The sequence below is a fragment of the Panthera uncia genome (genome assembly GCF_023721935.1).
Source record: "Panthera uncia isolate 11264 chromosome C1 unlocalized genomic scaffold, Puncia_PCG_1.0 HiC_scaffold_4, whole genome shotgun sequence".
NCBI lineage: Eukaryota > Metazoa > Chordata > Mammalia > Carnivora > Felidae > Panthera > Panthera uncia.
This window is the reverse complement of record NW_026057585.1, coordinates 64,053,526-64,069,852: the sequence shown is the minus strand read 5'-3', so window position 1 is coordinate 64,069,852 and position 16,327 is coordinate 64,053,526. Positions and strand designations below refer to the sequence as shown.

Below are 16,327 nucleotides of genomic sequence, written 5' to 3'. Positions count from 1 at the left end.
AGAAAGAAAGAAAGAAAGAAAGAAAGAAAGAAAGAAAGAAAGAAAGAAAGAAAGAAAGAAAACCGTGGTTGGTGCATGGGATGGGAACTATGGCAGGACACGAGACTAAAGCATGGGCTGGGGCCAGGTTAGGCTGGTAATAGTGTGAGCACTTGAAACATCAGGCTGATGTATGAGCATTTTTCTACAGGTAATAGTGAGGTTAGGAGCCCTTCTGCATAATTGAGCCCACTTGTTAGCATGATAAGAAGTCATATTGGTTTCTGTAATTTAATCAATCTAAAAGTGCTTTCTTCTCCATTATATATTATGTCATATTTATAGTTTTGTACTTCTCTTGGATTTTCTGATTGTCCTTGTAAGATCATCTCTAGTCTACTGCATTGATACTGTTATTTCTCTGCAAATAATGTATTGCCACATGCCCATTCCCTTTTTTTCCAACTTCATCTTCCAACTTCAACTTCATCCCCCAGTGTTGGTAGGAAAGTCTAATTATGTGACCCCTTTAGGCCCTACCAGAAAGGGGTAGGAAATAGGTTGGTTGTGATCAGAACTATGCTGTCCAGAGCATTAGGACTAGTCAAAGTGGACAAGATTTGGGGCACCTGAGTGGCTCAGTCAGTTAATCGTCCGACTTCAGCTCAGGTCATGATCTCATGGTCCGTGAGTTTGAGCCCCGCGTCGGGCTCTGTGCTGCCAGCTCAGAGCCTGGAGCCTGCTTCGGATTCTGTGTCTCCCTCTCTCTCTGCCCCTCCCCTGCTCATGCTCTGTCTCTCTCTGTCTCAAAATAAATAAAAACATTTTTTAAAAAATTAACAAAACAAAACGAAACAAAACAAAGTGGACAAGATTTGAAGGTGAAGAGTCAAATCCTCCCAGGGTAGAGGAAGACATAAGGGGCACAGTCTCACAACAGAGGTCACAATTTTTTCAGGAACTCAGTATCAGTACCAATGATGGAGTCAGTCTCTTTGCAAGCTATATTTACGATGTCATTTGAAAGTATCAGAACCTCTGTCTTTACAGACTAACCAGGGTAAATGTTAAAACCATTATCTTTTCAGGGTGCCTGGGTGGTTCAGTCGGTTAAGCATCCGACTTCAGTTCAGGTCATGATCTCACAGTCCGTGAGTTTGACCTCTGCATTGAGCTCTGTGCTGACAGCTCAGAGCCTGGAGCCTGCTTCAGATTCTGTGTCTCCCTCTCTCTCTGCCCCTCCCCTGCTCATGCTCTGTCTCTCTCTGTCTCAAAAATAAATAAAAACATTTAAAAAATTTTTTAAATCAAGCAAGAACTGCCTTAAAAAATTATCTTTTCTACCACATTATTGTGGTTTGGTCAAGTCCCTTCCCTCCTCTGGACCCAAGGCCCTGTCTATAAAATGTGGGGGCTGGATTCATCCTTTTCTAGAGCTGCTTCCAACTGACATGCTCTAATTTTTCTGTTACCTTCTATTCTGTATTAAATTCATGACATGTGACAGGCATTTTTCTAAGGATGAGACCCTTTTTCTCACTCCCTTCTCTCCTCACCCTTGTTATGAATTATGTTGGTCTTTTCTTGTTTAAAAGCTTTGGAAAAAGTGATGTGTTAGGAGGTTTATTTCACATGGCATATTTGAGAGAAAATCACATAAAGGGCTTTGTTTTGTTCCAGCAGCTGAAACAGTAAAACCACCAGAATGACATACAGCGTCATTTTGTACTGCCCTCAAGTGGTGACCCAAATGTCTTCTTGGTTGTAGTTTAAGGAATAAAGTGTTTTCAGAGGAGCCTAACGCAACTGGCTTTGATCGAATCTCTCATAAAGGATGGGCTGAAGCTCATCGTTGTTTTCATCAGCATACAAATCTGTTCTAGTTTCTCCTATCTTTAAAGAGCTATTTTATAACCCTGACTCCCTCTCCAGTCCTATTTCTCTGCTTCCCTTCAGAGCCAAATTTTTCAAGAGTTATCAGTATACTCTTTCTAGTTCCTCATTTCCAGTTTATTTTTAAGCTTTTTACTTCTAAATAATTGCAAACTTTCAGAAGAGGTGCACTAATATTATGAAGAATTCCTATACACCCTTCACCCCAATGCACCAGAATTTAATATTTTGCCACAGTCTTTTTGTCTGTGTGTGTTTGCATATGTGTATGAATGCATGCATATATACAAATGTTTCCGGAACCATTCGAATTGTAGTATTTACCCCTAATACCCTAAATATTTGAGTGTGTATTTGCTAAGAACAAGGACATTCTCTCTCTTTTTTAATTTTTTTAAATGTTTGACTATTTTTGAGAGAAAGAGAGAGAGAGAAACAGTGTGAGTGGGAGAGGGGCAGAGAGAGGGAGACACAGAATCCGAGGCAGGCTTCAGGCTCTGAGCTGTCAGTACAGAGCCTGATGTGGGGCTAGAACTCAAGAAATGTGAGATCATGACCTGAGCCAAAGTCATGGTTGACTGAGCCAACCTGGCGCCCCAGGACATTCTCTTATGTACCTGCATTTCTCCCCCACCCCAAGTATGATGATCAAATTCAAGAAATTTAACATTGATAGAAGTCCTTATATTTAGTACATATTCAAAGTTCACTTATTGGCCTGATACTGTCCTATCTAGCAATTTTCCCTCTGATCCAGTGCCTGATCCCTAATCATGCATTACATTTAACTGTCATGACTCTTTAGTCTCCTTTAATCTAGAGCAGTTCCCCAGTCTTACATTGTTATTCATGATATTGACATTTTCGGAAAGTACATACCAATGTTTTGTAGAATTTCCTTCTATTTGGTTTTGTTTCATGTTTAGTTATAATTCTATTTCTTTTTCTTTTTTTTTAGAGGGAGCAGGAATACTACCCAGGGGATGTTATGTCCTCAGTGCATAAGGTGAGGAAAAACATTATGTCACCTGGTCCCATTATTGTTCACCTTTGATCAGTTGGTTAAGATGGCATCTGCCAGGTATTTTCACTATAAAGTTAGCATTTTTTCCCATATAAATAAGTAATTTGGAGAGGTACTTTGAAACTGTGTAAATATCTTGTTCCTCTTCAAATTTATGCTCAAAGTTTTCAACATTCATTGCCAATTGATAGTCTCTACTCCTTCTATGTCTTCAAATGCTGATTATGCTAAAGCTTCTAAATTCATATCTTCATCCCAGACCTCTCTTCTGGGCTCCAAACTTACAACCAACTGCCTAATTGATATCTACTTGGATATTTCACTGACATCTTCAGTTTAACGTGTGTAAAATAAAACTCCTGAACAACATCTGAATTCATTACTCTAAAGGTGGTCAAGTGGTGATTTTATCATTCCATTATTCCACCTACATTTTTAGTTGGCATTATACTGTAAGCAAGATCTTTCCCTTTTCTCCTATTTATTTGTATATTTATTATTGTCAGTATAGACTTATAGATTCTTATTTTATTTAATAGGCTATAATCTATTACTGTCATTATTCATTTTAATGTTCAACTTGTCCCAGATTTGGTCAGTGAGAGCTCCTTCTACTGGCTCCTGTATCCTTTTGACACACACCCATCTTTTTTTTTTTTTTTAAGCACTTTCTTGCTTTCTGGCGTAATATAGCATCCCAGGTACATCTTTTACTTTTCCTGTCTAGTCTTGGAAATCATCCATCTCCAAAGAGCTCCCCTTTTAGTAGGCAATGGTATTTAGAAACCAAGATCTGGGCACCAGATATACTCATTGTTACTGGGGTATAATTGCTTTTAGGCCTTTTAGGTAAACAGAGCCACGAAGGAAAAATGGCAACTTAACATAGTTTAACTATTTTTAATCATGAATTCATTACTGGCACACTCTAATTCCAATTCAGCACCACAGGGTTTTTTATCCTATTCCTTATTTGCATCTCCTATTCCTTATTTTCCTGCAGTGGGAGCTCTGACTCCCAACAGCATCATTGTCTTTGTTCATTTGCTCAGTGTTGTGCTACACACAAAATAGTTTCAGAATTGTTATATCCATGTCACCTAAAAAGTCTATTAAATTGGATTCAAAATTTCTTTGTAGTTTTGTTTTGTTTTTAGACTAAAGGTATATATGCAAAGTACTGCGTTCAAAATTTATTTGGATTAAGTTTTATTTTCCTTCAGAATGTTTATATTACTTATTTATATATAGTTAGGTTTATTTGTTTTCTATTTATATTAATTTTTAGAATCCCTTTCATTCTTGTAGATTCAAATTTCTGTTTGAATATGTTAAAGTTAACATTGTCAAATACATATGATAACATATGGAATGCTTCGCAATTTGTGTGTCATCTATATGGAGGAGTCATGCCAATTTTCTCTGTTTTGTTTTAGTTTTAGCATATGTGCTGTTCAAGTAAGAACACCTTCAATTCATTTTCAGCCCGTTTGATGTTTACTTAGTACCTTCACACACACACACACACACACACACACACACACACTTCACTATTTTTTTATCCTTATATTATTTGACCTTTCTACACTCAACTGACCTAATTTTCTTGAAACACTCTACTCTCTTGGTTTTTGATTCCACACTCTTCTGGTTCTACTTCCTCTTCACAGGCCTCTCCTCATTCTCCTTGTTTGTTCAACTGCTCCAAAATATGTGGCTGCTCAGGACTCTTCTTGGCTCCCTTCGCTTCTCTCTGTATACTGTTTTCCTAGATAATCTCAACTACTTCTGTATCTTTGAATGATAATACTAGGAAGGGAATCTTTGAATGCTGATTATGTCAATGACTTCTAAATTCATGTCTTCGTCCCATACCTCTCTTCTGGGCTCCAAACTTACAACCAACTACTTCATTGACATCTACATGGATCTCACTGACATCTGAAGCTTAACATGTCTAAAACAGAACTCCTAACTTCCCTGCCAAACCTGCTTCCTCCAAGCTCCTCCCTCTCGGTAAATGTCACCTCCCTCCACCTGGTTGCTCTAGCTAGAAACCACTACTACCACTTTGCGCATCATCTCTTACCTAGGTGACCCATCAGCCTCATAACTGGCTTCTCTTTTATCCCTCACACATTCATTCTCTATACAGTAGCTACCATGATATTTTTGAAAACAAGATAATAATACAAGCTTACATTTGTTGGGTGTTTACTATGTGCCAGGAACTGCTGTAAGCACTTTGTATATATATTACCTTCACAATGGCTCTATGAGGTAAAACCTATCTCAGTTTTATAGAAAAGGAAATTGGGGCACAGAGAGTTTAACTAATTTGCCCAAGGTCACACAGCTGGTATATGGTGGAGTTTAGGTTTGAACCCAGAGTGACTCTTTAGCCTTCAAGTTTATGTACACATGCTACTGGATCATATCACCCAGACTCAAATACTTTCATGGCTTCTCACTGGGGCTCACTGGAACTAGATTCCGAACTCCATACTTAGGCCTGCTGGGTCCTGTGATGTGCCTCCTGCTTACCCCTTCAAATTTATCTCATGCTGTTCCCTTTCCTTGACTTTCCTTCAGCCACATGGCTTGTTTTGTTTTCTGTTTGTCAGTTTCCTTGAACATGATAAGCCATTTCCTGCCAGTCGACATTATTTATCCTCCACTTCAAACACTCTTCTCCTTGGCTTCTTCTCATTCTTCAGGTATCACTTTAATGATATGTGATTCCCTTACCATGCTGTTTCTTAAGTGGCTCCCTTGCTGGTATGTTCTATCTCAGCTTCATATTTGTTTTCTTTTTAGCCCTTAAAACAATTTGTAATTATTTGTTTACTTGTTTTGTCTCTCTTCCCCACTAAAATTAAGTGATATAAAGACAGAGGCTGTGTCCTAGTCACTTTTGTGTATTCTGAGCCTAACACAGTGCCTTGTTCATAGAAGGAACCCTAGAAATATTTGTTGAATAAACATATGTTATCATTTTCTACTTTATAGCTTCCATTTACTCATAATTTCTGCCTCCTCATCACTTTGGTTTGTCACAGCCTAGAGTCTGTCTCCTCTCTCATATACCCCTACTCAACCTCATGGCCTCTCTTTTTGCATCCTTTTAGTCATAGTTTTAGTGCTACTAATTGCCTCAATCACCTCATGTTTCCCAATTTAAATTTCTGAAAGAGAAATATTTATTTGTCCAACTCATTTTTTAGGAGACAGACATTTGTAGGTCATTGGCAAGCTCATGAGTTGCTTGCCTTTGGGTCAGATTCCTAGTCCTGGTCCAAACAGTTGTGTGGGGCAGGGTGTATGTGTGTGTGTGGGCGGGGATATTCTGCACAGCACTGCCTTTCCGATCAGGCACAATGATTGATATTTGAGCACAAGTGGCAGCCACAGCAGCAGCAGTGGCAAATAGTTAATCAGGCCTCACTTAAGGGTCAGGTTCTCCAACAGTTGCTCTCTAGGAGGCAGGTCTCAGGTTATCTTGAGTCCTGTGTACTCTCCCTCTGAAAATAGTAAACACAAATTGAAAGCCCTCACATTTACACAGCATTTCTAAAACTAAAAAAGAGTATCTGCATCCATCTGTATTTGTTAGTCTAGCAACCCTGTGAGGCCAAGAATATTGTCTCCACTTTATAAATAAGGAAACTGAGGCTCAATTTCCTTGCCCAAAGTCAGACACATACTAAATAAGAGCCAGCATCAAATCCCAGGTCTCTAAACTCCCATGATGGGCTCCTTTCACTGTATCTAAAGAAACTGGATGATGATTGAAGTTTCCTCTAAAATAGCACCATAGGTGGCTCCATGGGCTGTGGGTTCCCAATATACTTATCAAGTACCTAAGGGTTTACAAAGCACCTACCATGTACCAGGCACTCTGCTTTACAAATACTATCTCAGTTCAACCTCATAATACTTGGGTGAGGTAGATATTCTAATCCCCACTGAGGAAATGGAGATTTAACAGATTAGATTACTGTTCCAAGTTCAAGATCTAGTATATGGCATGGCTGGGATTCTAATTTAGATCTTTCTGACTCCAAAGCCCATCTTCCTTACATTACGCTAGACTGTATCCCTTCTTCTTCCCAACTGTGTTGCCTTGGTCAAGTTACTTAATTTATGTGACCTTGTATTTCCTTATCAGTAAAATGGGGATATGAGTACCTAATTCATGGGATTATCATAGGTTTATGAGCAAACATGTGGTAAAATAGCCTATTCCAGTAAACATAGCAGGTACATACTTTCAGTTTTGTGTGAATCTAAATCTACACGTGTGAAAAAATATATAATTATCAACTTTAGTTGCCCGTAATGATCAGGATCTCTTGTGAGATTCTATTCTGTCGGCAAATATTCCTGATTCAGATTCTGAAGACATAGGGCCTTGACAACAGTTATTCTCTAAGAAAACAGAGCAAGTCAATGTACTTCAGAGATGAGAAAGAACCTACACTCAGCCTAGCCATAATATAGCAGAATGGAAATTAATAAGTGCTTAATAAAGAGATCTGAGTATGTGTCTCAGAAGCTTAAGAATTTCTTTAAGGCCAGGGCATTTAACATATAGTCTGATTTAATCCCACCACAACTTTAAGAGATAGGTGTTCTTGTGACCTCCATTTTTCAGGCGCAGAGAGTTTAAGTGATCTGCCTAAAGTCACACATCTAAATTGAGGTAGACAAGGAACTGGAGCCCAGTTTGGCACTATTGCACTGAACTTTCAGCTGTGTGCAGTCTGGCAAGTCTACTAACAAGTTAACCTGCTCTGCACCTTCAGGGCTCTTTGGATGGAAACTTACTCTCAGGTCAAACACCCTTCTAACATCTTGCCCACTCATTGTTCTCAGGAAAGAAAAATCAGTTCCACAAGCATCGGCACAATTTAGGGAGAATGCTGGCTAGAATGGCACTTCCCCATATAATAGTACAGATAAATACCATCAATAAATACAGACAAACAATACAAATACATACAGATAAGTAATACCATGTGAGAAATGCAAGAGCAAGAATAATAACTAATCTTTGTACAGTACTTTATAATTTATAAGAGATATGATACCCAATTCTCCACATATCGCCCCTTTGAGATAGGTATTATCATTGCCATTTCACAGATGAAGAAACTGAGGCTTAAGAAGTTGATTTAGTATGAAGAAGTGGACATATACTGTTTTGTGTTTTCCCAGACTCCATTCTTCCTTTTGGTAATGACACCCTGCGTTTCCTTTAGAGATCAAGTACCTTCCATCACAGCAACGTGATTAGATCAATGTGAACACATGACACATCAGATCTTTGGATGTCAAGCTTGGAACTTTTGTTTAGGCTTTTATTCAAGCCATTAAGAGAGAGGAACTCTCTCTGGAGACTGAAGTTAGTGGCCACTACCACAGTAAATACAATGTTATGTATAAATTTTAAACCTGCCAAAGAAAATTCAGTCTAGCCAGTGGAAAGTAGAAATGGAAATTTAAGATAAAAAGGAATGTACAGTAAATGGATGGTGGGACTAAATCTTAGTATATAGTAATTACATTAAATGCAAATAAGTTAACCTCACCAATTGGATTTTTAAAAATTACATCCAATAATAAATTGGCTGTAAGAGACACACTTAAAACATGAAAAGATAGGGGATGCCTGAGTGACTCAGTAGGTTAAGTGTTCGATTCTTGATCTTGGTTCAGGTCAAGATCCCACGGTTCATGAGTTAGAGCCCCACGTTGATCTCCACACTGACAGTGCAGAGCCTACTTGGGATTCTCTCTCTCCCTCTCTCTCTCTGCCCCTCCCCTGCTTGCTTTCTCTCTCTCTCTTTTAAAATAAATAAACACTAAAAAAGGAAAAAATATAAAAATATATGAAGATTAAAAATAAAAAGATGAAAAGACATACACTAGGCAAATATGAACTGGGTTGTGATCTTAATTCTGTCAAAAAGAAATTTTAGTATCAAAAGGTAAAAAGTGATAAAAAGTAATTATATATTCATTAAAGAAACAATAAGCAAACCCATAGGTGCACTTAATTACAGAGTATTAAAATACACAGAACTGCAGAGAGAAATAGATGCATAATTATAGCTGCAGATTTTAATATCTCCCTCTCAGAAACTGGTCTATCAAGGCTGGAATACTATAATTACCATATTTTGACAATTCTACACCTTATACAAAGTTAGACTCTGGGAGAATTAAAGACATAATAAATATTTAAAAATATATTTTTAAAATAGGAAACATAGTTTGCGAGAAGAGAAAGGCGAAACTTCAAAATCACAGACTATGACACAATAATGTTGATGAATAATCAGGATTCCCATTCAACAAAAAACTGTGGACAAAGTAACTAGATGAGAAAATGGGAGAAGATATTTGAAATACTTAGGATACAAAACTCTTGCAAATAAAGAAGACAGCAACCTCTAGAGAAAAATAAGCAAAAGATATGAACAGAGAAGAAACCTACAAATCAAAAAGCATGTGAAGAGATGCTTAAAAAAATCAGAGAAATGTTAACTAAAACAGCAATGTGCTATGGTTTTATATCAATTAAACTATAAAAATCAGAATGTTTGTTGCCTGCTGGTGGCTGGAAGGAACCCTTATGCATGGTGGCGGGAGTATGGACTGCTATAGCCACTGTGGAAAGGAATTTGACATAAGTTAAGAGAATTATGAACTCACATACTCTATGAGCCCATAGCCACTCCTGCGATATATCTCAAAGAAATTCTTATGCGGACACACAAAGGATTAAAATGTTAATTGCAGTATTATTTATGAAGGCAAGGACTTAAAGACTACCTGTTTGGTGGTCTATCACCGGAGACTAGATAGCTAAAATGTAGTAAATTTTATATCGTGAAGTTACATAGCAGTCAGAAGCAATGCATTAGATGTATACACAGCAACATGAATGCATTTTAAAAACAGTGCTCAGTAAAAAATCTGAAGAAACACAATGAGATTTAAATACTGTACCATTTGCATAAATTAAAATACATCTATAGAAAATAAAAATTCACATTTCATATGAACATATACAAATGAAAAGATATACACCAAATAGAACACAGTTGCCTTTGTGGGGTCCAAGGAAAGGGATAAAAGAGAAAAAATAAATAACAAATAAGACTTAAATGTATAAACACTGGGGCACCTGGGTGGCTCAGTTGGTTAAGCATCTGACTCTTGATTTAGACTCAGGTGCTGATATCGCTGTTGCGAGATCAAGCCCCATTTTAGGCTCAGCACTAGGCATGGAGCCTGCTTAGGATTCTCTCTCTCTCTCTCTCTCTCTCTCTCTCTCTGTTCCTCCCCCCACTCATGCATGCTTGCTCATGCTCTTTCTCTCTCTCTCTCTCTCTCTCTCTCTCAAAGTAAATAAATAAACATTTTTTAAAAGTATTATCAGTGACCTAAGATGATAAAATGCCATGTACTGAGGAGAGTGATTAACTAAAACCTCTACACCTCCAGTCAAACCAGCCAATCAACAAATGAACATAAAACTGGAAGAAAAGACAGTAAGTATTGTATAGTTGCCCCTGGATTTGGGGATAATGAGAAATTTTTACATTCTACTTAATACATTTGTAGAATCAAAATTTTTTACATTGAACACCTGTTACTTTCTAAAATAAAATATATAAGATTTTTATATAATATAATATATTATATAAATTATATAATATAATATATTATATAAATTATATAATATAATATATTATATAATTTATATAATATAATTATAATATATTATATGTTATATAAAGCATATAATATATAATATTATAATATTATATAATTTATGTAACATATAATATAATATAATTATAAATTACATAATAAAATAAAATAAAATATATAAGATTTTTAAAGTTTATTAATTTTGAGAGAGAGAGAGCACAAGCAGGGGAGGGGCAGAGAGAGAGAGAGAAAGAGACAGAGACAGAATCCTAAGCAGGCTCTGCACTTTCAGCACAGATCCCAACATGGGGCTGGATCCCAGGAACAATAAGATCATGACCTGAGCCAAAATCAAGAGTTGGACGCTTAACTGACCAGAATTTAAAAAAAAAAAAACAAAAAACTTCATCTGGAGATTTAGGTTTCAGTGGTAGAATGGTAGTATTCAAAAGACAAGACCTGAAAGGAAATACAAAAAATTTCAAAGTCTGTGCAGAATGAGTGGAACTATGCATGCATTTTTCTCTTGTTAAATTACCTTAGTTTTTTAAATAATGCTACAATCTATCAAAATAAAGGCAAGGAAATTTAACAAAGGTAAAAGCAACAGCTTAAAAATTTTTTTATGTAGACTTTAATGTTTATTTATTTTTGAAGGAGAGAGAGACAGAGTGTGAGTGGGGGAGGGGCGGAGAGAGAGGGAGACACAGAATCTGAAGCAGGCTCCAGGCTCCCAACTGTCAGCACAGACCCCGACGCGGGGCTTGAACTCACAAACCGCGAGATCATGACCTGAGCTGAAGTTGGACGCTCAACCGACTGAGCCACCCAGGTGCCCATATATATACTTTAAAGTAAGCTCTGAGCCCAAAGTGGAGCTAGGCTTGATTGAACTCACAACCCCGAGATCAAGAGTTGTATGCCCCAAAGTAGCAGCTTTAAAAAATCTTTGAATAGATCCTTATTGTTTATTCTCTCCCCCCACCCAAATTTTGCATGAAAATCAGTATCTTTATCTGGTGATATTTGAAAATACATATCAATTGGTAGAGCATATGCCTAACTAATTAGAACAGATATTGGCAGTAGATGAGATGCTCTCATCAGACTGGAATGCTTAAAATATAGATTACCCACAAGCCAGTCCTCTAGCCCTAACACAGTGTTCAGACACAGGCATCTAAAGCCTTGCCCTTTTTCACAATGGGAAGACTCTTATGTTATAGAAAGAGGTATAAAAATGAGGGATGCCCAAAAAAGCCACTCTATAAAATGCCACTTTGGCATAAAGATTATTTTGAGTGAAAAGCACTTGAAAAACAGCAGATACAATAGGGACACTCTGATCTCTTTTCTTCCTGAAAACAGGAGATAGAACTCCTGTGTGAGAGCTGCCCTTGAGCTGCTAGGAGAAAAGAAACACTCTTATGAAGGACAGAAAGTTGAGATTAAGAGGATTCTGTACAAACAGACTTTGTTAAAATAATTCTTATCTTCCTATAGCCTCCCTGAACATTTTAGTTATTTTTCCACAATTGCCTCTCTTTGTTCAACCTATTATAAAAGCATTTAAGCTTTGCCCCTTCTTTGGGTCTTCATTTCCTTATGAGGGCTCCTGTGTCCCATAAAAGTTTATATTAAATAAATTTGTATGCTTTTCTCCTGTTAATCTGTATTATGTCAATTAAATGTTCAGGCCCAGTCAAAGATCCTAGAGGGTAGAGGCAAAGTTTTGCCTCCTCTACTAAGTCCAGTTTCCCAAGCCAGAATGTTCCAAAGATTGTAAGGCTCAGAAACTACACTAGGCACCAACCTATAACAAAAAAGAAGATGGAATACTTGCTACTTCTTCCTGACTCACCACCCAACTCCTGTTATCTAGGTGCCCTAATCTTTGACCCTGAAATTTGGTCCACACATCTCCTTCTCCATCAGACAGACTCTTACACATTCTTGAAGATCTGGCTCAAAAGTCACTTCCTTCATGAAATCTTCCCTGAAAATACCAGCCAGAGTTTTGTTCAGTCTTTCAACTAATATTTATTAAGTACCTATGGTGTTCCAGACCCATATTATATTTGTATCCCTGTGCTATCATATGACAGCTGTGCCTGGCCTGACTCCCCAGCTAGACTGGGATTAGTCCTTGGTATACTTCTAGTAAAACAAAGGCAGGAAGGAGTCAGCATTTAATCCTCACAGCTAAGTCTGCAGTAGGTCCCGTTATTAACCCTGTCTCACAAATGTGAAAAATGAGGCATAGGAAAGTTAGATCACTTGCCCAAGATAATACAGCTGATAAGTAAACAGAGCCATGAATCAAGCACAGTGACCTCAAACAACTGGCAAACACACTAACTGTATCACTTCTGAAAATGAAAAGGCTGTCACACTGAACTCAATTGCTTGTCTGTATGTTTGTTTTTTGGGAAATTTTTGAAAAGAAGAAGATGACTTTTCGTTTATCTTAAAATGGTATTTATTCTGTATCTGCTATCTGTATTATCTGTATTCAATATAATGTAGATCCACTCATTCAATCAACAGCCTAGTACAATGAAAGGATAAGCTTTGGAATCAGACAAACTTGAGTTCAGATACTGGTCCTGTCCCTTACCAGCAGCTTGACCCTAAGCAAATGACTTGCCTGTTCTAAGCAGTTTCTGCATCTGTAAAACGAAGCTAATAATGGTATCCTCTACAATTGCTGCCATGAGGATTGAATAAGCACACTGAAGGAACTCCTCAAATTTATGGGAAGTGCTTTGCAATCTGTAAAGAGCTATGTGAATGCCCATGATAATGTTGTTATGAGCAGGTGGTAAGAAGAGATAAGTGTAAGACTAGCAAACCTGCAAATGAGTAACAATTATTTAAAAATTAGGGCACAAAACAACAGAGAAGCAAAAGGACTTTCACAAAGTACCTTCTTTATGTTAAGAGGAAGTCTGATTTTGTTTTTAAGTGCTTGCTACATCTGTAAGAAGAAAACAACATCACCCACAGGTATAACCATCAGAACGACTCAGTAAATATTAAGTAATACAGATATTCATTTATTTTATTATTTTAGAGAAAGAGAGAGCATGTGAGCAGGGGAGAGGGACAGAGGGAGACAGAGAGAGAGAATCCCAAGCAGTCTCCACGCTCAGTGTGGAGCCTGATGTAGGGCTCTATCCCACGACCCTGGGATCATGACCTAAGCCGAAATCTAGAGGAAGATGCTCAACCAACTGAGCCACTCAGGTGCCCCAAGTAATACAGATATTTAAACAAAATAAAATTCCCTGGAAGTAATAAGATAAATTGAAAGTGAAGATCAAGTTTATACAGAAGTTTATTTACCAACAATTAATTTCATAAACACCATGATAATGATAGTAGGAATAGTGATTATTTGTTGACTATATATTTATATCAGGCACTGTACACACATGACTATTTAATCCCTGCAACAACTTCATGAAATAGGAATTCTCACTCCCTTTCCAGTGACAAGGAAATAGGAGCCCCAAGAGGCTGATGTGACTTTCCTAAGGTCATATAGAGCAAAGGAGGTAGAGTAGAAAAACAAATCCAAAGTCTGGTCAAAAAGAGCAAGTAGGGGTGCCTGGGTGGCTCAGTTGGTTGAGTGTATGACTCTTGGTTTTGGCTCAGGTCATGATCCCAGTGCCATGGGCTTGAGCCCCACATCAGGCTCCATGCTGAGTGTGGAACCGGCTTAAGTTTCTCTTCCTCTCCCTCTGCCCCTCTCCCCACTTGCTCTCTTTCTCTCTCTCTCTAAAATACAAAATAAAAAAAATTAAATTAGGGGCGCCTGGGTGGCTCAGTTGGTTAAGTGTCTGACTTCAGCTCAGGTCATGATATCGCGGTTGGTGGGTTCGAGCCCCATGTCAGGCTCTGTGCTTTTGATTCTGTGTCTCCCTCTCTCTCTGCCCCTCCCCCACTCATGCTCTGTCTCTGTCTCTGACTCTCTCTCTCAAAAATAAACATTAAAAATTTGTTAAAGCAAATTAAATTAATAACATTTTTTTTTTAAAAAAGAGCAAGTAATTTTGCTCTCCAGATTTGGCCAACCTCATGAACATTTCTCCTTCTAAGCAACATCATTTGCCTCTGAATGTAAGGTGTTTTGTTTTTGTTTTTGTTTTTGTTTTTGTTTTTGTTTTTGTTTTTGTTTTTTTACCAGATTACAGTTCATCCTTCTGGTCAACACAGACTTCTTCATTTTTACCCAGAAACACACTTTCAGCATCATCTTCCTTCCGCTGCCTGTCATTTCCTGGGTCCTTGGCAGAATCCTCTTCACTTCCCTCTTCTTCAACTCCCCAGATGTCATCTTCCCATTCCTTCTCCTTTTCTTTTTTCTTCTTGACTTCTCCTTCCTGTTTTATTTTTTTCCATCTCTTCATACAGTTTTATCCATTGCTTCTCTTTGTCCTATTTAGAATATGGAATTTCAAAATAATTTACAGATAGTATAAACAAAGTTAACCCACTTTAGAAATGTCTGGTGTCTTCCCAAACTCTTAAAGATTTCTGGGATGGTGTTTGTTTACATACAAATTTTCAGTCTGTGTGTGTGGTGGAGAGAACTCTGTGTATGTGTGTAATTTGTTCATAAGTAAAATTGGTTCAGATTCAGCAATCATGTACTGAATGCCTACAGCATTGCTAAGAATAGTGCTAGACAATTTATACACATTATTTCTATTCTTCACAACAATGTATGAGGTAAATGTTACTAGTTCCACTTCCTAGATGAAGGATCTAAGGTTCGGGCTGATTAAATGCCTTGCCCAAGCTGTATAGCTAGTGAGTGGTAGAACCAGAATTAGAAATCCAGGCTTTCTGCATCTGAGTCTTGTCCTGTCTCTGCTATTTCCAGTGACACAATCTTAGGGAACTCTTTGAATTTGCTTTTGACCTGTGATCAGTACAAACTTGTATGAAGTCAGAAATGAGACTCCTTCTATGTTCTCCAATGTGTTCATCTAGGTCCCAGAATTTGATCCCTAAAGCCAATTTCATAGATTTTCCTACTCAGAAGGTCACTAAGGAAGGGACACAGTCCACATTCCTCCAGATGCTTTAGATGAGCATCTGGGCCAAGTGGTCTTTTACCCAGTTTTGGGGGATAAGACTAGACTGAGAACCTGCATGCCCAGTAGGTGGTGATCTTCTAGAATCCTTTTGTGAGGAAATGCTTGGCATCTCGTTTGTGTTTCCCACATTATTAGACGCAAAAACATTCTCTTTCATTCAGGCCTTCATTTTCTTATGTCTGGAAAGCAGTGGCTACAATTTAGGTCTCTATTTCTCCCCTTCCCTCTCATGGCTCTACTCATTCATCAGCTTCCACCCTCCTTTCTTTTTTTTTTTTTTTTTTTTTTTTTTTTTTTGATGATTGTGTTTTATTATCCCTACCAACTGTTATAGCATAGACTTGAGCATCTGAGGTCTATCTCCTAACTAAAGCTGATTTATTTTTTTTTCTCATTTTTTTTTTAATATATGAAATTTACTGTCAAATTGGTTTCCATACAACACCCAGTGCTCATCCCAAAAGGTGCCCTCCTCAATACCCATCACCCACCCTGCCCTCCCTCCCCCCCTGCCCTCCCTCCCACCCCCCATCAACCCTCAGTTTGTTCTCAGTTTTTAACAGTCTCTTATGCTTTGGCTCTCTCCCACTCTAACCTCTTTTTT

General features: G+C 37.8%; 1 non-coding gene across 1 annotated transcript; it reads right to left on the bottom strand.

Annotated features, from left to right (window-relative positions):
- Positions 1-4,256: 4,256 nt before the first annotated feature.
- LOC125913803 (U6 spliceosomal RNA) lies at positions 4,257-4,364 on the bottom strand. Its single transcript, XR_007455099.1, has one exon. It is a non-coding gene; the product is annotated as a U6 spliceosomal RNA (small nuclear RNA).
- Between the last annotated feature and the right edge of the window lie 11,963 nt (positions 4,365-16,327).